A 22911-nucleotide genomic window follows, 5' to 3' on the forward strand; every position below is an offset into this window, starting at 1 on the left:
CCAGTGAACTAAGCCTTGTCTACAAATATTTTTTCTTATTTTTTAGTGTGTCATCCCTCTTAAAATAAGGAGCAAAAAATGTGCGACCCTTGAAAACATACTCTTTCTTAACAATGAGCAATAATTGAGCAATTTTGATGAGTTGATATTATTCACAATTTATAAATACCTAGTAGTCAGGCATGGTGCAACCACCAATTCTTAGACATTTAGATCAAGAGAGACACTTTAGGTTAGTTAGTTCAAGCCTCTCACTTTACAGAAGAAGAAGACTACAGTGAAATGGACATAGATAGGTTTTCCAAGATCATAGTCACAATTAGCAATGGATTTGGGTCATGCTGTTGGAGAGCCTGCCTTTTGGAGTCAGGCAATGCTGAGTTCAATTTTCATCTCTCCCACTTCTATACCACTGAACGCATCTTAATCTTAGTTTCCTCAACCCTGAAAATATAGTGAGATGATATTTGTAGATGAGATAATAATTGTAAAGCAATTAGCACATTGGCTGGCTCATAGCAAACTCTCAATAAATCATACCTATTTTTATTGTTAGTCTTATTATTTCCTTGTCTCCTGTGTGTCTTCCATCATAAAACCAAATACCAGATGTTAAAATAAATACTGGTCTCCTCCAAAAGACTATTGTCAAATCATACCCTCTATGATTTGCTGCCCTTTATAGTCCATCCAACACAGGTGGTTTGTAGATGCTCAGTTGGCACCTTAATTTGTAAGGTAAATAGTGACTGAGTCAAATTTTCATACTCACATTTATATATAGCACAGACTCTGTAGATAAACCTGCAGTCAAGTTTTATCTTGTCCACTTTGTGTCATCAATCTCTTGTACAGGAAATGGAGTGTATTTAATATTGGTGACTCTGTATGTGTCATTTAATCGTCTCTATTGATTGGATTTCATCAGAGTGTGGGGCTTGGACAGAGGTTTGATTAGACTGCAAGTATTCTTGGCTGTTTTCTTTTACCCGACACCATATCAATGTACCTTCTGGTGTGATATCACTTTCAAAATCAATATCTGAAAAAAGCTCTGCACACAGGCACCCAGGAAGAAAAGGCACTGCCTCTAAGTCTCCTTATACACACAGATTAAACCTCTCCATTTGAAAAAGATTTATTGCATGCTTTAGAGCAGGATAGAGGAGAAAATAAGAACTGAAGGTGTCTCCATAGATTTCTTGTGTAATTTACATATCATTTTTTATTAAAAAGTGTCAAATTCTCCCTGTTAATGTTGGTTGACATTTGAGAATGGATAATTTTTATCAGTGAAATTTTACACTTTCAATCTAGTGCTTTTTTCCCCTAGATGTAATAATAGTCTATAAATATATTTTTTGGGCAAGTTGATATCTTAGACAGACTATTCTTGCCCAAATTCATTTTGCATGGATTTTACTGCTGTGAAATGTCCACTGGGCCTCCAGACTAATCTTCCACTGAAGCAAAGTTTATTTTTCTATTTGCCAAAGTTGTTCCATCACGAATTCACAAAGCTCAGGCTCCAGATTTAAATAACATAAACTAAGTAGCATTAAGTAGCAAATGTGTCTCTTTATGCTAGGTTCATGGAGTTTGTGGTGGTGTCATTCTGCTGACTGGGAAAGGGGCTGGGATAAAATGCTTATTTATCTCTCCTCTGAAACATAGAATTTTCTCAGAGATCAGTTGCTGGGATCTTGGTAGTCAGGGTTGAACTGAAACTCCTAGGAGTAGATGAGGCAATTTGAATAACTTCAGACTATTTTAAGTATCAAAACCCTGGGGTTTGGAAATAATATATTCTATCCCATAAAATGTAAATTCCTAATAAAGCAAGTTACCTGGCATCAATTTATCCAGCGTTATACTCTGAGATGGAAGTCTTCTGCCATAGAGTGATAGGAATGAATGGATAAAGAGCATGAACTCCATTCTGTACTACCACTGTCCTCTTTTTTTGCAATACCTCTCTGTCTGTAACTTTATCATCTCCTCCTGCATGTTCTTTTATCCTTGCTTTGTGTTCTTCCTTTTGTCATACATTACTTTAGAAAAGTGCTTGGCAAACTAAAGACCCTGAGCCAAATCTGGCAGCTTGTTGTGTAGCACAGACCATCTGGCCAGCAAAACCTAAACATTTGCTATCTGGTCCTTTGCAGAAAAAGTCTGTACAGCCCTGTATTAGAGCAACAAGTTTTCATTGTGAAATGACAAGTTTTACGGGGGACGAGTTGGAGGGAAATGCAATTCCTCCCCAAAATACCATCCTGTTCTCTGATAATAATTGTATTTTCTGTACCTCATTTCTAAAGTTACAAGTATTGGACTGTCATTTCTATTTACATTTTTGTATAATGTTCTCAATGTCAGAAAATATTAAGATGCTGAAAATGTAGTTCTGTACATTTTGCTATCTTCTGTGATGACTCCCTTACCATTATGAAATGGTTAAAGTGTGTGGTTGCCTCTGAAGAGAGAGAAAGTATATATTTATATACATATTTAATGTTTTGAATTGTGATTTTTATAAGCATGTGCACAAACATATTTAATACAGATTTTAAAATTAATTATTCCTGAAGAGCTTTTTCCAGATCCTGGTCAATATACTATATAGAGTAGAGACTTTTTCTACATTTAGAAAGAAATGATATGATATGATATCAGGTAAAAATCAGTTTGTAACACAGTAATTTTCACATACATACTCATTTAAACTTTTTCACATTTATAATCAGGGAACCCCAAGCAAGAAAATTATAACTCAGTTGAACTAAAGCAAAGATTCTCAGGCATGATCTTTCCCAAACTGTTTTAGAACTTAATAGAAGTAGCCACCATTTAGTGAGTATTTACTGAATAGCAAGTGTTTTAGGTATAACGTTTCAGTCAATCTCCCTGACAATGCTGTGAAGAGGGTTGGAGATGAGGAGACAGAGGCCAAGGGTTTAGTCACCCTCAGTCAAAGGCAGATGTGTCAAGTCTAGAGCTCAAGGTTTCTCCACAACACCAGGTACTTCTAACTGAAGGCAGATCTCCATGGTAGGCAGACTTCAAATACCTCTTGGAGGCCAGTTTCACTAGGGATTTGGGAACAGAGAGACCCAGACACTTTCAGAACAGCCCTAGGAGCTTTGATGAGTCCATTGAAAATCTAAGTAGTACACATTAGGAAAAGAGTCTGTGTTCTGCTTTTCAGTTCATCAGGGTGTGGAATCTTGGGGGAAAGATGTCCACTGAAATTCATGAAAGGGAAGAAGTTCCCCAAGTTCAGCTTTTATTTTCCAGAATCTGAACTGGGATTCAGAGCACTCATCCTTCTACAGCCTAGGGCTGAAGTCATCAGTGAAGATGCTGCTGCTATATCATGTAAAGAGTTTCAGTGACCCCAAGTCATGGAAACTTGTTCTTAAGGGCCCAGAGGGATCTGGGCTGAAAAAAAAATGGGGCATATGTTCTTGATCTGCCCTCCTGACATGACATAAAATTAACCATGCTGTGGTTAATTTTGCTAAAACTTTGCTCTGATCAGTTTACTTCCCTTTTCACCAACCTTGCCAAAACAATAAATATTTATTTCCAAAGAATATTTTCTCTGTGCATTTAAACAGTTTGCTATACATCAACGAGATCCTGGAGATGTGTGTATGGTGTGTCAGTGTGTCTGTGTCCATGTTCTTGTTGATCACATCCTGTAGGTAATGACAAACTGAAAACAGTACAGTCCTCCCTGGTATCTGCAGGGGATTGGTTCCAGGATCCTCCATGGGGGCCAAAATCCATGGATTCTCAAGTCCTTTATATAAAAAGATGTAGTACAGTTGAACCTCCATGTCTGCAGGTTCTGCATCCACAGATATGGAGGGCCAACTCTACAGTAGAAAGGATATGAGAAAAGGGTCTCACCACAGGATGGAGGTGGGACATAGAAAAGGGTTGGGTGAGAGTTGGGATCTTGCTCTAGCCTGGGACTGGGAAGGTCTCACGGGTGATGTCACTTCAGATGAAAGACTCTAAAACTCTAGTATTGGAAGGAGAGTCAGATCTAGGTTTTGTGGTGCCTGAAACTCATACCATTTGTGAGGGGGGATTCTTTAAGAAAAAAAGATACAAAATCACAAGCATAAAATCACGTAGGAAGTCTTGAAAGATGCCTTAAAATCTTAGGTTTCCTTAGCTCATAGTAAATCTGTTTCAGGTTGGACATTGACATTGTAACCTGATTTTCTCACTGGAGCAAATGCCTCTGTCAGCAGATAAAGAGTATCTCTAGGGGCATTTCAGGCATCCTAGGCTGAGATCAAACTGAAGTTTTGTCCTAGACTGTTGGAGAGGCAATCAGGTCTCTGGAAGCTGGTCCAGATGCCAAGGTTTAAGATACACTAGAAGTCTCCTGGTTGAGGTGCTGGGCTGTTCTGTGACCTTGAGAAAGACTGGGATCTGGGCAAATTCATGCCATGTAAAGATTCCCAAGGATGAATGTAAGGTACAGCTGTGAGGGCAACCACAAAGGAAGCAGTGAAATCCTGCTGTTCTTCCCTATCGTTATCTTCAAACCAGGAGAAAAGTTGGGAAGACTGGAAAATTAACTTCTGTTGTTCTGTGACGATTCCAGGGGAGAGCCTGCTCTTCATTTAGGTTGTGTGGTGAAGAGAGAGGCTGTGCATTCCCCCTCAACATCTCAGTGGGTGCCTCTGGGGCAGCAACACCCTCATAGGTCCATGGGAAGCAGAGGCAGGAACAGGACATGAAGGATCCAGTTCTGAGTGGAGAGGATATTGCACCTGTAGAAAATAACTGAGAAACACTCTGAAAGTGAAATGTTTTTCCACTTGGAAATGTTCGGTCTCAAACTCACTTAATTTGTGTACTTATCAAGTGCATCAACAACCTTAAGAACAGGTTGGTGTTGCCTGGTAGACATACAATCAAAGCAAATAAACACTAAATAACATGGCTATATTTCCTGTCACTGACCTTTGCTCAAGAGTTCCTTCCATCTTGCTTACCAACTGCTTATCCCCAGTCAATCTGCAATGGATGAAAACGACCTGTCCTATGAGGTCCAGCTCAACTGGCCACGAAATATGAAAACCTTCCCTGATTCCCCCAATCACAAACGGTCTTTCTATTTGAAGCATTATGTCTTTACATCTTTCTATGGCTCTACACACTTTCACCTAGAAGTGTGGTTACTTTAGTGAATATCTGGACTAGCCTCTCTCGTCTATGAGGATTAGAATGTAACTCAGGTTCTCGTAAATCTTTTGGGTTTCTGTTTGGTTAATAGTGTTTGTAACAAGGCAAAACTGCACACTGAAATCTCATGGGAAACAAGAGATAGCCCTAGAACTGAGCTACCCAGATGGAAACAAAGTTGGGAAGTTAAAGGAACCTATCAGCTGTGGGTACAACAGTTATCTTCATTCACCAACCCAGCTTCACATCATACAAAGCCTGTAGAAAGGAAGCATGACTCATTCATCTTGGTAGGTAGCAAGCCAGTATTGCAAACACAGTGGTTGGTGGGGCACTAAACACACAATGCCCAGATGGACTGAAGGTTGTCTGGGTTGTAGCATGAATGTATTTCTTAGAGGAAGATACCATTCTGATAGCAAATGTATGAGCTTGGTTACCCATGTACTAAAAAATTATATTTTTCTCCTCAGCTCCTCTACTCCCCAGAGCCAAAATCCTTCCACTGAAGACTTTGTCATTAGGTACTATGACAATGCTTAGTTCCCCAACTCTCATAGGCCAGTCTCCATCTTACTCTCTGTGTATCCCTCAGAGCAAGGCTTTTTGCACATAGGAGGTTCTCAATAAGTTTTGAATGAATAGGTGGCTAGAAATCAGCTGTAATATCCTTCTGCATATACATCATATGTAAGCTACCAGGGTTTGGGGATTTTTTTTCCCTTTGATCTGTATTTTTACTAAGAGAAGGAGGGGAATCATTATTCTTTGACACATGAAGTACCTCATTTTTAATGTAGGTAAATTGCCTGTTCAGAGGAAGCAGTACATTGTGGTACTGAAAACAACTGTATGGCTCATGAGAGCTACCTTATTATCTGACTAAATTGGTTTACGTAGAAAAAACTAAAGAATAGAAAATATACATTCAAACATTAAGTAAATATCTTAAATGGAATCAAATTCTTGGAGAAGATATGAAAGCTCTCCATCTGGGGTCAGGATGGGGATGGGGGAAGGCTTGAATCTTTAGCTGATTTGTTGAAGAAAACTTAGCAGTATGTAGTATGTGGTGAAGAATAATCCTGAATTGGCACAAGCAAGAAAGGTAGGATTTGCCTGCTTCTTTGAACATTAGTTCATATCCTTCATATTCATTATACTGTAGACCATTAAGCTATTTTATGGGCATGAGAGAAGTTCAAGTACAGCACAAGTTGCCAAAAGGATTATGAATTTCATTTTGATTGATCAATAATTAACTGTACCTTGTGAAATTACAGGCTTGACTAACTGTGGAACGTATTGTAGTGAACAGCCCAAGCTGCCAGAAAGAACAGAGAAGACAGAAGAAAAAAAGATGGAAACTGAAACATCTGTCCCCTTTATGCTGCAAGACCTGGTAACCAAGATCTCGCTGTTTCCATTTCTATCTAAAGTACAAACAGCATAAAGCAGGGATTGGATTGATACAGGACACTACAGAAGATGTTTGCTTATAATTATTTCTAGCACTTTTTTGAAGCTCAGGGATAAAACATTTCCAATTATTCATCAAGCTCTTGGAACACATAGGCCTCTATAAGAGGGATTTAGCAGAACAACAAATAGCACAGAAGGGTACAGATGAAAGGAAAGAATGTGAAGGGATTATTACCATAAAAAAGCAAATGACTATTTGATGGAATTACAACAATACAGGGAGTCAGAGAGGGATGGGAAAATAATGCTAATTGATAAATACATAGCTGTTTAGCATTAATTTGAATTATGTCATGGCTGTGAAATGAATAATAACTGTCATTTGCTTTTCACACGTGAATATATATATATATATATGTATACACACACACACACACACACACACACATATATAAAACTTTTGAAAGATAACTATTCTAGACTTCCGTTGCCTCAGTGGCTGCCTTGGAAAAGCTGTCCACTTTCCTTCAACCAATGAGAGCTCTAATTATTAAAATATTGGTGGAAATTCCCTTTACTAATATCTGACAGCCTTAGTTTACCCAAAATACACAATTCATACTACCCATTTATGGTTTACATCTACATACTTCTAAACAGGTTTTTTTTTAGAAGATATTTCTTTTTGTTTGTTTGTTTGTTTAATTATTTATTTACTTTATTTTTGGCTGCGTTGGGTCTTCATTGCTGCGCGCAGGCTTTCTCTAGTTGAGGCTAGCAGGGGCTACTCTTCATTGTGGTGCGCGGGCTTCTCATTGTGGTGGCTTCTCTTGTTGCGGAGCACAGGCTCTAGGCGCGCAGGCTTTAGTAGTTGTGGCTCACGGGCTCCAGAGCACAGGCTCAGTAGTTGTGGCACACGGGCTTAGTTGCTCTGCGGCATGTGGGATCTTCCCAGACCAGGGCTCGAACCCGTGTTCCTTGCATTGGCAGGCGGATTCTTAACCACTGCACCACCAGGGAAGTCCCATAAACAGGTTTTGAGAACCGTCTAATGTGGACAAATGGTAAAATCTAAACCAAATCTAAAACAAAGCATAGGACTGACTATCCCTGTTTCTGTTCTGTAATTCCTCTACATACGTTTCTTCCTTTGTTAGTACAGAGAAAAGTTAAATTATCTAGCGATAATAGCAATTTTAGCACAAATATGCTTTTAAAATTGCATTTGGTAGATTTATGGATGCTGGGGAATCTCAAAATAGAAGGTGAAATCACTTTCTAACCACAAATAGCTGAGCCACCCCAGTAACAGTATAGTTCAGACCTGGGAATAGATTACCTTTCAAAAAGATATTGAATTTAAGTATTTCTTTCCAGTTACCTCTGATCAGATAAAAGGATTTCTATTTATTTTTTAATAAAATAAAATACTTGGGAAAAAAGTACCAAAGGAATTCAAATTAAATGTCAAGACAGGATCTCTAAAACTCTTCTATTATCCCAAATTATAAGAACCCATACATTGGTTGTTCCACTTAGGAATGTTGAAGTTCTCACAGGCCCATTCAATCATGAACTGTACTTGCCCCAGGGTGTCCTTCAGAGAGCAGAGAGGCACTAGATGGTTAGGTCTTTGAGGTTTTCTGTAGTTCTCTTTCTATTTTTGTTTTCTAAACTTTGTGTTACACACAACTCAAATTTTTAGTTTCAGACAGAAATAGTATACTTGCGGGTATAGTCAAGACGTAAGATACATGATGGCACAGCATAATAAAATAAATCAGTTTTGCTACCTAATAATGTGCTTCAAAGAATAGAGAAAGTTTAATGTGCAGTTTAGGAAGGGACACATTTACAAATTAAGATATATCCATCACTAATGCACTCAATAAATATTAACTCCACAAATTTGCATAATTGTAGTTCTAAACAAAAGAACCTTTTCTGGTCAGTTTGTGGGGAGAGAAGAGTAAAAAGGGTGAGATACTATAGGGTCCTGGAAGAACTGAGACCTTCGGAATAGCAGATAGGTCAAGAAATAAATGTGTATGAAATAGGATTCCAACTTTTTTTTGAACAGAGAAAGCATTTACCGATAAGGAAAAAAATAAAAGATGAAAAGGTATCTAGTCATTTTCTGTGTGTATCTCTTCTGAAATTGGGGATAGGAAAAATATTTCAGTTTTATACTGATCTTCTTATGGCTTTTGGAAATTATTTATTTACATTACACTAAAATAAATACCACAATAAAGTTTTTGTTTACTATGATTTAAAGTAAATGTTTCATGACCAGGATTTAAAGTTACATTTGTGACTGCAAATAATTCTTAGAAATGAATATTTCCTTGTTTTGCTTTTATACTAAACAAATCTGCAGCAAGTTACTTTAAAAATGAAATAAATCTTGTGTTCATAGTGACAGTCAATAACACTACAGCATAATAATCAATTGCTATTTGTAGCAGCTGGACTAGCAGTGGGGGCAGATCAGTGCAAATTACTGTCACTGTGTGCTGTCATGTATGCAGCCAGCCTGTAGAACCCAAGACAAATGAAGCTCGATTCAGCGGAATGAGACAGTACTTAGTCATACCTGCACCACAACAGAGGAATGTGGGTTGGCATCAAATATAACAGGAAAGTGGATATAAATCTAAAACATTGATGGGTAAGAAAAATAAATTAATCCAGCTAAGAGTTCTGCTCCCAAGATTCAAAGTTAAATGCTCATACCTTTTTTTTCTATGAGCTGGAAATTGGTGGATTACAGGTGTCTAGGGATCTACAAAAAGGTTAGATGGCTTTTTAGTGAATGCCAGAGAAGTCTATGCTGTACTTGACTCTGTTTCAGAGAGATGACTGACTCTAAAATCAGATATTAGGTGTAAATCACTAGTAATGGCCAATTCTAATGACAAATTTAAGTGATAATATATTCCACATACAAATAAGAAACAACTAAAAGGGGTGAAAACCATGTTTGTCAATCTCATTGGGGGTTAAATATTTTTTTAATCTTTTAACTTTTTTATATTTAATTCAAAGAAAGAAAGGAAACCACTGGTCTATCTTTGGGAAATCCTTAAATCTTTTAGCCAATCAAGTAATTTTAAAGCTAGAACTACTGATTTTCTACCTTAGTCTTTCTGTGATGAATCAGACGACTTGCCTTCTTTTTGCAGGTAATACAGAATACAGAGAGTAATGGGGAGAAGGCAACCAGTATATTCAAATCCACAAAAGAAATAAGCTGAGCAGATTGACAATAGCATAGTAATTCCTCCACTTCTAACACTCCCCAATAGTTAATGAAGTTTGCAGAGAGGTATAGTCACTCAATCAGGAGAAAAGTGCTTCAAATATTTCCTTGAACAAGATCAGGACCAACCATGTAATCTACTGCACCCTGTTTTAAATGAATGTGGGGAGCCCCTTGTTCAAAAGTAATAAGAATTTCAAGACCACACAGCAGACCACTGAACCAAGCGTGGGCTCTCTAAATGTGGGGCTTCCTCCAGCGACCCAGATTATGCACCCATGAAGCCAGCCATCGATATGAGAGTTCATCTTCCTAAGCTTCGACCTCCCCACAAACACCAGCCTAGTTTGGTTTATGTTACTTAACCCTCAACAAATTGATCTCTAAAACAATGGTTACAGATTGATGGGCTGCAGGTTGAAGTTGACCCAGAGACATATTCTGGTCGACCTGATGGGTGACTCTTATAGGTCAAGACTGAGTAACAGCTGACCCCTTTGGATGAAACTTCTTCTCTCAGCTCCTATTATTTCTTATTCTTTGACAGTGAGACATTTTTGCCCCTTACATACCTTCCTAGCCCCTGTTAACATTTGAGTTTACCACCCATAAAATGGTAATGGAAATCTTTAGCTAGCTTTCCCTGATCCTAATAGCAGTGCAAATAATAGTAGTAAAAGCATCATGCTGGAAAAACCTACATGGATCTTAAGAAAACATTAGTTAAAGCACAAATAAGTTAATAGTATTGATGAAATGCATATTCTGTAAACTGTGCTCTCAGCAAAATTTGCGTTAACTCACTACCTCCTTTAATGGAAACCTGTTAGGAAGAAATGCCACTCTCTACTTTCATCCTGTTTACTTCACTGATCTAGATGGGAAAAAAAACAAACAAACCCTCAAAAATTCACTTACCAATATGTTGAGCCATTTACAATTCTGAAATCACATTAAAAGCAACTAACAAACACCAAGGGGAAAGGGGCAGAAACACTTAAGTCCAATTAAAAGAAATTGAAATGACCCTCAGAAGCAAACTGGGATGAATGAAAAATAGTAACTCTTTTCCCAAGTAAAATGACTTTATCAAAATGACAGCATGATGCCTAAAATATGTACATTATTTAGAAATGTGACAATTCATTCGATTGTTAAACATGGTGGTGATAAATTGTAGTTTTCTAAAAGGGACCAAATGACCTGAAATATAATGCACCTAAGATTTAAGAAAACATTTCTGCCAAATATGATAATGCTTTGAGTTCAATACAGTGACTTTCTTATTGATAGTTCATGTTATTAATGGCTTAAATATATAACTCTGTCTTATAACTCTGTCATGGGCAGAATCCAACTGCAAACCCAGTGTGTATTTTTATTGCTTTCATCTTGCTAGATTATTTTCAAGATAGAAAGTCTATGCCAATTTAATTGTGATTAGACTTAACTTCTGGTGTAAGCTCACATATAAGAAGATGAACAAATGTATTTTTACAAGTCATCATATTTGACTACTGCTTCAACTTCCCAACGAATGGAATGAAGAACTTAATATAAATTTTTGGTCTCTGCTGTATTTTACTCTGTATTTTTGGCTCTGCTGTATGAAAGCGGTTTGCCTTATTTGCAGCATTTGGAAAAAAGAAAGCACATAGCAATACTCTTGAGTCAAACTTTTGCCACAGTCAGCCACTGTTTCTGAGATGTCAGGTCTGTATAACTATATTAGAGCGGATTTTTTTCCTTCATTCTGCCTCTATTCCCCAAACTGTAATGCCATTCAAAGAAATATTTGCCATGTAAGTCAGTAAGGATTAGAACTTTTTTTTTTTTTTTGCGGTACGCAGGCCTCTCACTGTTGTGGCCCCTCCCGTTGCGGAGCACAGGCTCCGGACGCGCAGGCTCAGCGGCCATGGCTCACAGGCCCAACCGCTCCACGGCATGTGGGATCTTCCCAGACCGGGGCACGAACCCGTATCCCATGCATCGGCAGGTGGATTCTCAACCACTGCGCCACCAGGGAAGCCCCAGAACCATCTTTAAGAGATTGCTTTTAGAATATTATTGGTGTTTACCTGGCAGAGAACAGATAAGGCTACTGCTACCGTTATTGTAATTTTACTGAAGATGTGCCTTTTTTAATGATGAAAACTGTGTTAGGACTTTGGCTTTCTCCATTTAAGATATATGCTGCAGAGCTCAAACCTTAAACTAGATGTGTTAGATATGAGATTTCTTTTTTAACAGAATAAATTTAAGGTGGAACATGATGTGTCACTAAAAATGCTTCCCAGGAGAAATCTATCTCATGAGGGTGTGATTCATTTGGCCCAGGGAGACTATGAAGCTAGCACCACTAGCCCATACTTCTGAGTTGTTTGCTCTTCATGAAGTAGTCTAGGTATTATCTACTGACCTTTCTTCATTGTCATTTTTCTACAGTCATCTCCTTTTATAAATGGTGAATTCCACTTCATCTTTTCTATAATATCCACACATCCCTTGAGTAAGAAATATGGCTTATGGAAAAATGAATAAGACTTGGGCTTGACAACAATGAGCTTAGCACTAAGTGGAGATGTTTGCACACATTCTATCATTCTGTATAACCATCTGGAACAAAATGCGTCAGGGATGAGGCTGGTTTGGCACCTTTATGGTAGACTAACCTGCACAAATTCACATGCCTAATAAGTGTCAGGGCAAAGATTTGCACCTATGCTTAAAGGTCCCAGCCCTTTTCATTGTGCCATGTTGTCTTTCTTCAGGATCTATGGGTTACAGGCCTCTGTACCTTGCAAGCCTTATCAATAAATGAACCAGATGACGTCTTTGAGGATTTTTTGGATTGTGTTAGAGGTAAAGTTTACAGAACTGGGAATCCAAAATAAAAATGACTGCCCTTTCCCTCATGACTCTTAAGCTAAATTAAAACTGGAATAATTTTTGAATCCTGGAGTCTCAAGAAAGAAGCAAATATCATATAAACTAGTTGATAACAAGAATTTTTTGAAATGCCTTTCCCATGATATCATGTATTTGCCTAAAGTTGAAATTTAGTAGAATCCTCTGAATCATAAGATAAATACCAACCTTTATTTTTTATATTTTTGGTGTTAAGAATTTTTTAATATTTAATTCTTTGAAAAGCAGTTATTTATTCACATATGTGTGCGAAGGTTTAGTATACATATCAATACAACAATGAATGACAAATGTCTTATCCTCGATTTGCTTAAAATGATTAATAAAGTACCTGTGTAATATTTCTCAGTTAGCTAAAATACTAATTATATAGTTCTGTACCTGAAACCTTATGAATATATACTAGTAAAGAGCATTAAAAATACCACATGTGGAGGAAAAAGACATTCAGTTATATTTAATAGCAGGTACAAATACCATTCTCATGACTATCTCATATATGTAGTTTCATTTTTGTGTTTGTACTTAAAAAATATAAAATGCAAACTCAGTGTTATAACAACTTTGTCAATTAGCTGATTTTACAATGTGTAATTCCATTACAAACTTTCCAAGTACTTTAAACACTAGTTATTTTTGATGCCCTTTCTATGTTTTCTGCAACATAGAAATAAATAGCAGGGTATTCAACTCCATCATTCATTGGTACTCCTGTTTATTATATAGAGAAAAAATGAACTCTAGAAAATCCCATTTATTTTATGTAGCATGTATATGATAAAGAGCATATCAAGATTTCTATTAAAATAGAAACTCACATTGAATGTTTGCTTGTAGTGCTGACCGTACGCTCACAACTATTGGTTCCAGAAAACACTGTTAGGAATTTTAATGATTTGAATTGTAAGAAATGCATTAGCATTAACTAAAGGTGATGAAAAATCTCTGGTTCTAGTTTTTAGACTCTCCCACCGCCCCCCTTTTTTTCACTATTTCCTTTCCTTACATTGGATTTTGTCATACGTATAGGTATAGCCATATGGGGAAATGTGAGATTAATTGCATAGCAGCAACATAATATAAAGTGAATGGATCTAAGAGTCAAGATTTCACCAAATGAAATATTTTTAACTTCTGTTTTTTTTACTAAGAAAAATAAAACTGGATGGAAACCATTGTATCAATATTACTATTTAAAATTCTAATTATTTAGAATTGTAAGATGAAAAAGACTCTCAAAAATTGTATTGTGCTCTTCTGTCATGCAAGATGGTGGTGAAATAAAGCTGAAAACCCAGACATTAAGGAGGAAAAAGCAAAGGAAGGGTGATGTCAGTGGCAGGGTTAAGAAGGATAACCACAGGGCAAAAATGCCCAAGAAAGGGAAACCCACTACAGCTGAAATTCTGTCTTAGTCAGAGGAATCTGCAGGTATTCCCCATCCAAGGAAAGCCATGTGCAAGAGGAAAAGTTCGGCAGTTAAATCCAACATTGAGAGGCAAAAGGAGATGGTTCTTGCTACTGTCACAAGCCAGTTGCTGGTAACAAGAATGGTGGCACCCAAGTGTTCAAACTTGGCAATATATCTAGTTATTATCCTACTGAAGAGGTGACTGAAAAGCTGTTGAGCCACTGAAAAAAACCTTTTTGTTACCATGTGAGAAAACTTAGAGATAGTGTCATTTACAGATCAACTCTACTGGTCACCGCAGAGGCAAAAATGTGGATTTCCTGAAGCAGCTTGCTACTTGTAATTGGATCTCTGGTCCTCAATTTAGTTTCTCTATGCTGAACACAAAAGAAATTTTTCATTGCCCCCTCCACCAAAATTGAAATGAAAATACCCAAACATTGCATTGATGCCTACTTCAAGAAGGAGCTACATAAGCCCAGCCACCAAGATGAGATTCCTGACACAGAGAAAAAATTACCAGGTTACAGAGCAGTGCAATATTCATCAGAAAGCTCTGGACTCTCAAAGTATGCCAACAATCATAGCTGTTCCCAGCTCCATGATTATCTGTGTTCAGTGTTCTCTCTTACAAATGAAGATTATCCTCACAAATTGATGCCCTAAATTTCTAACAGAGAACACTAATTAAAATAACTGAAACATTAAAAATATAGTATTGCTTTAAAAGTCATTCATACCAGCATGTTTTCAGTTCAATTAATTAATATTAATTGATTAATTAATATCTTGAGGTATTGTTACATAGAGAAAATTTATATTTGACCAAAAATAAAATTTTTATGATAGTTAATTTTTCAAAATCTTTCCTTTTAAAATTAGACATTTTTGTCATTGAAAAGTTTGATTCTATATGCAAATTGTAATTAACAGGTAATAAAAAGTGAAGTAATTATTCAATACAAATAATAACTTAGTATTATTTTTCCCCAGAAATAAAAGTTTTTTAAAAAATATAATACTACCTCATTAAAGTCATAATGCTATTGATATATATGAAGTTTTCAATGAACCTGGATTTTATTTTTTACTTATCATATATCAGATGATGTGAATGTAATGATTCACAGTTTTAAAGGACATTGATTCTATTTATAGAAATAAGAAAAGACACTAGTAGATAAAATATATATGTTCCATATATAAGAAGATTTATTATTAAATAAATAGTAACAAATATTAAGTTTTTCTTATTTAGGGGAAAAATCTAGATTCCATAGAATATAGATACAATTCTTGAAAAAAAGAGTAATGCCCAGGTAATGGAGGACTCTGAGGGAAAGGGGCCTGCCTGATATTTAGGAAATTATTGTAGCTAGAATAGGGTTAGTTTATCAGTGTTGCAGTTTGGAAAATTAACAACCATGTATAAACCTTACAGGAAAATTGATAACCAACTATCCTATCATCACAAAAGTGACTCATTTCTCGAAGACGTCCATTGAGATATTTTGCAGCACTTAGGGTTCATCAAAGTGTAGCGTTGTAATATGGGAAAATAGCCTTCAATAATAACCTTTCCCTTAAAATGGTGGCAATTGCCAAGGGCCTAATATAATTTGGCAAAAAGTGCCTTGTGTACTTCAATCAAGAGCTGATTTAATCTTATTACAAACACTATAATGGTTTTATTGAACTTCTATCTAGTCTCTATTGGTCTAGTCGGGTAGATAGAAATTCACTTCCTCTTTTGGTTCTTTTAACTTAAGATGCTTTGGAAAAGGAAATGAAATTTATCAAGGTAATGTAGTTGATTCTAACAACAAGAAAACTTTGAAGTTAAAGTAGTTTAGTTGGGGAATGTCAATGAGGCTTCCATGGAGTGCTTAGATGCTTCATGCCAGTTATAATGGGCAACCTTCTCCCCAAGGATAGGAAAATAGTATTTGTTTCACATTATCTTTAACATCTCCAGCAAGCTATCCTTTGTACACAATTGCATAGTTCATCTAGCACCACTGTCTCACGTATGGGTGGGTGTATACACCTATCTGAGAGATTGACAAGCTAAAAAAAAATAACTTTGATGAACATTTGTACTCTCAGATGAAAAAGAAAGCATTAAAGTTTATGTATGATGCACACATAACTGAAAAAATTTGGAGATATAGTGAAAAGTGAATTGTAGACATTGAATCCAAGGGAGGGTAAGTTTTGAGATTCTCCAATAAGCTATTCCTTAGTTATCTCTTTGTGCAATAAGAGGGACTGGAAGAATGATTGATTATAATACGAAAGATCGTAGTGAGCTTAGATGCCTTTGCACACAATCTTTCAATCCCCAGAGTTGTCTCACTAACCTCTCAATTTCAGTCACAAAACTGGCTTGGTCTCTGGAATAAATCTCGTTCATAGGTGGAAAAAATATGATGTCTCAGCATCAAACAAATCTTATTTTTGTTTGGAATATGCAGTTCCTGTAACTAGGCTTAAGACTATTTGATATTAAGTTCTTGTCTTACATTCCATTTTTTAGGAACTTGACACATACAATGAATGTACTCTTGTACATTGCACAGGGGTACCCAGTGCCATGGTCCCTCTGTGACAGAGATCTTTTTCTCCCTGGTGCAATTTTCTTAGTGTTTAGAGACATGTTTTTGAATCTTAGTGCTTGTGACTGGATTCCTGCTACTCATTCTTAGATCTACTCATCCTGACAGGGTTCTTGCTTGGAATTTTGCCTATTTTATGAGAAATTCATTGGCTTTTATCACTGAATAACTGAGACATGATTAACCACCTAAAATTTATTTATTGAATACTCAATATGTTTCAGTAACTGTGCTGAATGTAGAGATACAGTAGTAAATCAAACAATATTTTACCTATCTCCCCGGGATTTACAAGCTAGTGGGGAAGCTGGCATTAGACATGAGCTCAGAATGATGATTTATGTTGCAGACGGCCATGACAAAGAGCTATGGAAGTGTATGTCCAGGTATCTAACCTGGTCTGGATGATCAAGGAATGGCTTCTCATTAAAGGATGTTTGAACAGTGACCAGAAAAGAATTAGCAAAGTGAACATGGGCAGAAGAATATTTAAGCAGAAGGAAACATGTATATAAAGACCTAGCAGCATAAAAGGATGGTAGATTAGAGAAAATAAAAATCATGATGCCTGAACTGTAAATGGGATTTTACCTGTCTGACTTTTTTCTAACTTCCCAGGACTTGCTGTGATTACCTGCCCTGCCTTATTTCGAGTTATGTCCACTCCACTATTTTTTACTACATTGATGTCTAAGGCCATGGTCTGAATATAAGGTGACTTTGAGGCTAATCAGCAGAGAAACAGGAGTCAAAAGCAAGGTGTGATACCTGAAACTAGCACAACATTGTTAATCAACTATACTCCAATATAAAATAAAAATAAAAAAGCAGAGTGTGATAAAAGTAAGATGGATTAGATCAATGAATAGGATGTGTTGTACACATTATGAGTGACAACAGTTTGACTCAATTTTTACTAATCTTCCTTATTCAGAATTAGGCACAAATAAGCCCTTACTATCACTCCGTGCTTATGCACTTAAGTTCTCCAAATCATCAGAGAAATTGGTGTGGGAGACAAGTGTGGAATCGCTGTTTCAAGTCCTCTCCAGGATGACCAGGGTGGGACAGAAGATGCTGCCTGGGGCAGATGGCAGCTGCAGAGCGATGGTGTGATTCAAATTGCTAACCTGGACAGAAAGACTTGGTGTAGGTTGGAAGAGGAGTCAGATTAAGAAAGGGAAGTAAGTTTGTCTCTGCCCAAAGCCCAGCTCTCATCTTGAAGCTTTCATAGCAATTTAATGTGTGTGATCTTTTTAGCCAGGCACAGACCTATACCATATTTAAATAGACCCAACTTAAGTCTTTTGCTAATCAAAAGGCAGAAGAGTAAGCTGAAGTATCAAATTCAGAAATATTGGAGAATTCCCCAAAGCATTTTCACAAACCTGAATCGATCTGGGTCTGCTTGGTTTCACCTTAAGGCTATTTTATAAAAAGGTTTCATATCTGAGAGAAACAGAGACACAACTTCAAACACCTTGAAGGGGTAGCAAGGATAGGTATTAGGCAACCTCTAAAATGACCCCCACTGATCCTTGCCTCCTGCTGCATGCATTTTTGTTATAAATTCCCTCTGAGTGTGGGTAGACCTAGCAACTTACTTCTAACAAAAAGAATATTGCAAAAATGTTGGGATATTTCTTATAAGACTAAGCATGCAATTAACCAGCAATTGCACCACTAGGCATTCATCCCAGAGAAATAAGAACTTATTATCACACAAAAACATGTACACAAATGTTTGTAGCAGCTTTACTCATAATAGTAAAAAACTGGCATTAGCCTACATGTCCTTCAACAGGTTGATGATTAAACAAACAGTGTTACACACCTTCCCTGGAATACAAGTCAGCAAGAAACAGGAACAAACTATTGATACATACTGCTTGACGAATCTCCAGAGAATCTCCAGAGAATTTTATTGAGTGAAAAAAGTCAGTCCCAAAAGGCTGCATACTGAATGTTCCATTTATATAATAATTTTGAAATGACACAATTACAGAAATGGAGAACAGATTAGTGGGTGCCAGGGGTTAGGGGCAGAGTAGAATGGGGAGAAAGAAGTGGGTAGATTATAAAAGAGCAAAATGAGAAATAATTGTGTGGATGAAACTGTTCAGTATCTTGCTATGGTGGTGGTTACACAAACGTACACATGTGATAAAACTGTCTGGAATTAACTACATATGCAACAAAATACAAGTGAAACTGGAGAAATCTGAGTAAGATTTATGGATTATGTCAATGTCAATATCCAGGATGTGATATTTTACTGTAGTTTTGCAAGATGTTACCACTGGGGGAAACTGGACAAAGGGCCCATGGGATCTTTCTATATAATTTCCTACAACTGCATGTGACTACAATTATCTCAATTAAAAAAATTCCATAAAAAACTAATGGAATGTCACCTATGAAATTAGCTTACAAAAAGACCTGATCTGTCTGTTTCTTGCTGCCTCCCTCTGTCCCTTTCTCTTAGCCCTTGCTCTGAGGGACACCAGCTGGTGCTGTGTTGTGAGTAGCCCTCTAGAAACTTCCATACATCAAAAATTGGTGTCTCCAGCCAACGGCCAGCACGAACCTAAGTCCCATGAATGGCTACATGAGTCACCTTAGAAATGGATCTTCAGATGTCTGCCCACAGCCACCTGAGTGAGCTAGACAGCAGATGCCCCCCAACTTTGTCAAGTCTTGGGGCGAATGAAGCACATGCCCATGCTTCAGTGCAGCCTTGTGAGAGACACTGAGCAGAGGCACCCAGATAAGCCAAGCAGGATTTGTGACCATAGAAACTGTAAGATAATAAACATCTACTGTTACATTATTTACAATAGCCAAGATATGGAAGCAACCTAAGTGTTCATCAACAGATGCATGGATAAAGAAGATGTGATATATATATATATATATATATATATATATATATATATATATATATACATATATATATATACACACACAACAGAATACTACTCAGTCATAAAAAAGGAATGAAACTTTGCCATTTGCAGCAACATGGATGGACTTGGAGGACATTATGCTAAGTGAAATAAGTTAGAGAGAAAAAGGAAAATACTGTATGATATCACTTACATGTAGAATCTAAAAAATACAACAAACTAATGAATATAACAAAAAAGAAGCCGACTCACATATATTGAGAACAAACTTGTGGTACCAGTGAGGAAAGGGAAGGGGGGAGGGGCAGTATAGGGGTAGCAGATTAAAAGGTATAAAATATTAGGTATAAAATAAGCTACAAGGATATACTGTACAACACATGGAATATAGTCAGTATTTTATAATAACTATAAATGGATTATAACCTTTAAAAATTGTGCATCACTATATTGTACACCTGTTAACATATAATATTTTACAGCAACTATACTTCAATTAAAAAAAGAGTAAAAGAGAAAAAAGTTAAACATCTGCTGTTCTAAGCTGCTGTGCTTTGAGGTAATTTGTTAGGCAGCAGTAGATAACTAAGGGAAGAATCATACACCTGACAGTGATAGATCCTAAAAAGTCTCTTCATTTAGTTCCTCACAATGTCTCACAGGATGGCAATGCCCCTATTCTCTCTCCGCCTTTCATCCCTCTTACAAAAACAAATAAACAAACAAACAAGTTTTAACCCCATGAGATATTTGTCCACTTCAGCCTTATTCCAGCCTGCTCTTAACTTACAAGGTTAACGGTGTGAATCCCTTGTTCTCTGGCTTTTGTTGGGTTGAGCCAATGAGAAGGCATCTCAGGAGACCAGCGGGCAGGAGGGGAGTGAGGTTATTTTTATCTTTCCTGGCTCCCTCCCTGTAAGGTCACCTTGAATAAGCACTAAGGCTGATCCATTGACAGAAGTTTCTCCCCTTCTTCAAGCAGCCTGAGGTCCTGGACTCTGAACTCTTCTTCTTCCTCTCAGGTCCAGGGGCAAACAGCATCCCTGAGGCTGTTAGCACTGCATTCTTGTATCGATTCCTTGTGGTTTCCCTACACTCCAACCACACCTCTGCACATAGTCCTTGGCAAATTATCCCACTTTGATGATGTCATGTGCTTCTTGATGAGACTCAATGGTTTTTCCGTCTTACTCCACTTTCGCTTCCCTCACACTCTTTTTATATCTTTGGGCCCTTTCCTTCAAGATAAATATTTTCCCTTTCTTTTTTCCCCCTGGATTTACTTTGTCTTTCTAATGTTAATCAATTTAACCTTTCCGATTTTCTTTCAGGGCTCAGAACTAGGCACCACAAAGATTATTATTAGAAGGCAGAAATTGGCAAGCAGTTGCAAAGATGTTAATTATTTTTATTTAGGACCACCTTTTACAGTTGTGCAGATTTTGTGTGGCAGAAAATTCTCCAGGCACAGGGAGCAAAGGAGGTTTGAAATCCATACTAGACCATGCTCTACCTGCCAGACCTTGGAGCAGGACAGCCCCTGACTCAGAAAAGTGGCACATGTATTTTCTTCTAAAGGCACCTTCTGCTGGCCTAGTTGTGCTCCCAGAGGGGTCTCTCTGCTGCCTAGTGAAGACCCTCTTTCTAAATAACACCAAGGACATTCTATGCTCTCTGAGGCTCTGTTTTGTCTCTGTCACATTAACATTATCATTTAAAATATCCTGAAAATATGAAAGAAGAGTTTGTGAATCAGGGTGTGTGATTTTTAGTAATAGGAAGCTAAAAAGGACATTTGTACTCTGCTTAGGTAAAAATAACCAGCGTGTTTCCTTTTAGTTGGCAAGTTTTCATTCATTTGTAATATCCCTGTATTCATCATCTATCAGATTTCTGTAGCCTATTGAATAGCAGCCAGCACGACTGGGCTTCAATTAAAACATAAAATTAAGCAATAATGTAAGATATTTTTAAAGCTAATTTGGCACCTCAGTTTCACCAAAGCCCTGTGTGTTTAGAGATCCTCTCAGCTGAATAATGCACCCTCATGATTTATCAGTTGAACAAGATTCAAATGCAAGTGACAAACACACACATGAGCTAAGCATGCACATGGAATGTCATCTTTGAAGTGTTAAGGAGTCTGGATAAAAGCTGATCTGTGTATTATCCAGAAACAACATCTCTCATTCACTCATTCATTCATTCACAGCATGAGCTCTTTGGCTATCTTAGGGGATACTTCATTTTGAGGTTCCTGAGTCTGCATGTTTTACTTTTTTCTGCACTGGGTCTGCAGTGCAGGGAATGATGACAGCCACTCTCTGGGAAGCTTGTTTCTACGAATGATGTCTCTAAAGTTGCCCTGTGACAAGGCTGTCTTGGTGGAATTGAACCTTTCCCTGTGCAGCCTAACCAAAAGGTACTGTGAAGGTTCTGGGCAATGATTTAATTTGGTGTGACTATGATGTTTAAAATGAATCCGTATCAGCTTTTCTTGAGTTTAAAATATGGCACAGTTTTACTTCTACTAAATATTCTCTGTGTAAAAGTTTAATTTCTTGAAGTTCTAAATGTTGGACGTATTCTCATTAAAACTGCACTTTCATATCATCTCTGCTGTGTTGATAAATATATTACAAAAATATCAAGGTTTGGAAAGATCATTTTAATCTATGATGTGTATTATTTGAAATATTTGACTTGTAAGGTAGGTAATGAGAAGATACCATTTTGTATTTTACTGTAATTTAAATAGCACTTTTTATAAAAAATAAATAAATATAAATGGGAAATGGGGCAATCATTGAGAGTAACATGTTTCTCAAACATAGAATATAATAAAGATCCTTCAAAATATGTGATTTTATTTTTCTAAACTAAAGAAATATATTCCCTCCAATAAACATCTAGCTTTTTTAGATAAAATAAGGTAGCAGACAGAACAAACATTTCGTGCACATAGAGCTTTCAAGATTTTTATGGAGATTTATTTATAAATATGTGCAAGAATTCTTTTTTCTATATTTTCTCCTTGCTGGCCAATTGCAAACTGATCACTTACAATTGTACTTGAGTGCTTAGTGACCAGAAAATTTACAAATGCTTCTGCTACCAGAGAAACTGAAAGTGCACAAGCAGATTGAAGGAAATACTACAGGC

General features: G+C 36.9%; 1 pseudogene; it reads left to right on the forward strand.

Moving 5' to 3' along the window:
* The window catches only part of LOC132494744 (large ribosomal subunit protein eL6-like), a 35295-nt pseudogene extending 20401 nt beyond the window's left edge, over nucleotides 1-14894 (forward strand).
* The last annotated feature ends 8017 nt before the right edge of the window (nucleotides 14895-22911 follow it).

Source organism: Mesoplodon densirostris, chromosome 8, assembly GCF_025265405.1.
Source record: "Mesoplodon densirostris isolate mMesDen1 chromosome 8, mMesDen1 primary haplotype, whole genome shotgun sequence".
Classification (NCBI taxonomy): domain Eukaryota; kingdom Metazoa; phylum Chordata; class Mammalia; order Artiodactyla; family Ziphiidae; genus Mesoplodon; species Mesoplodon densirostris.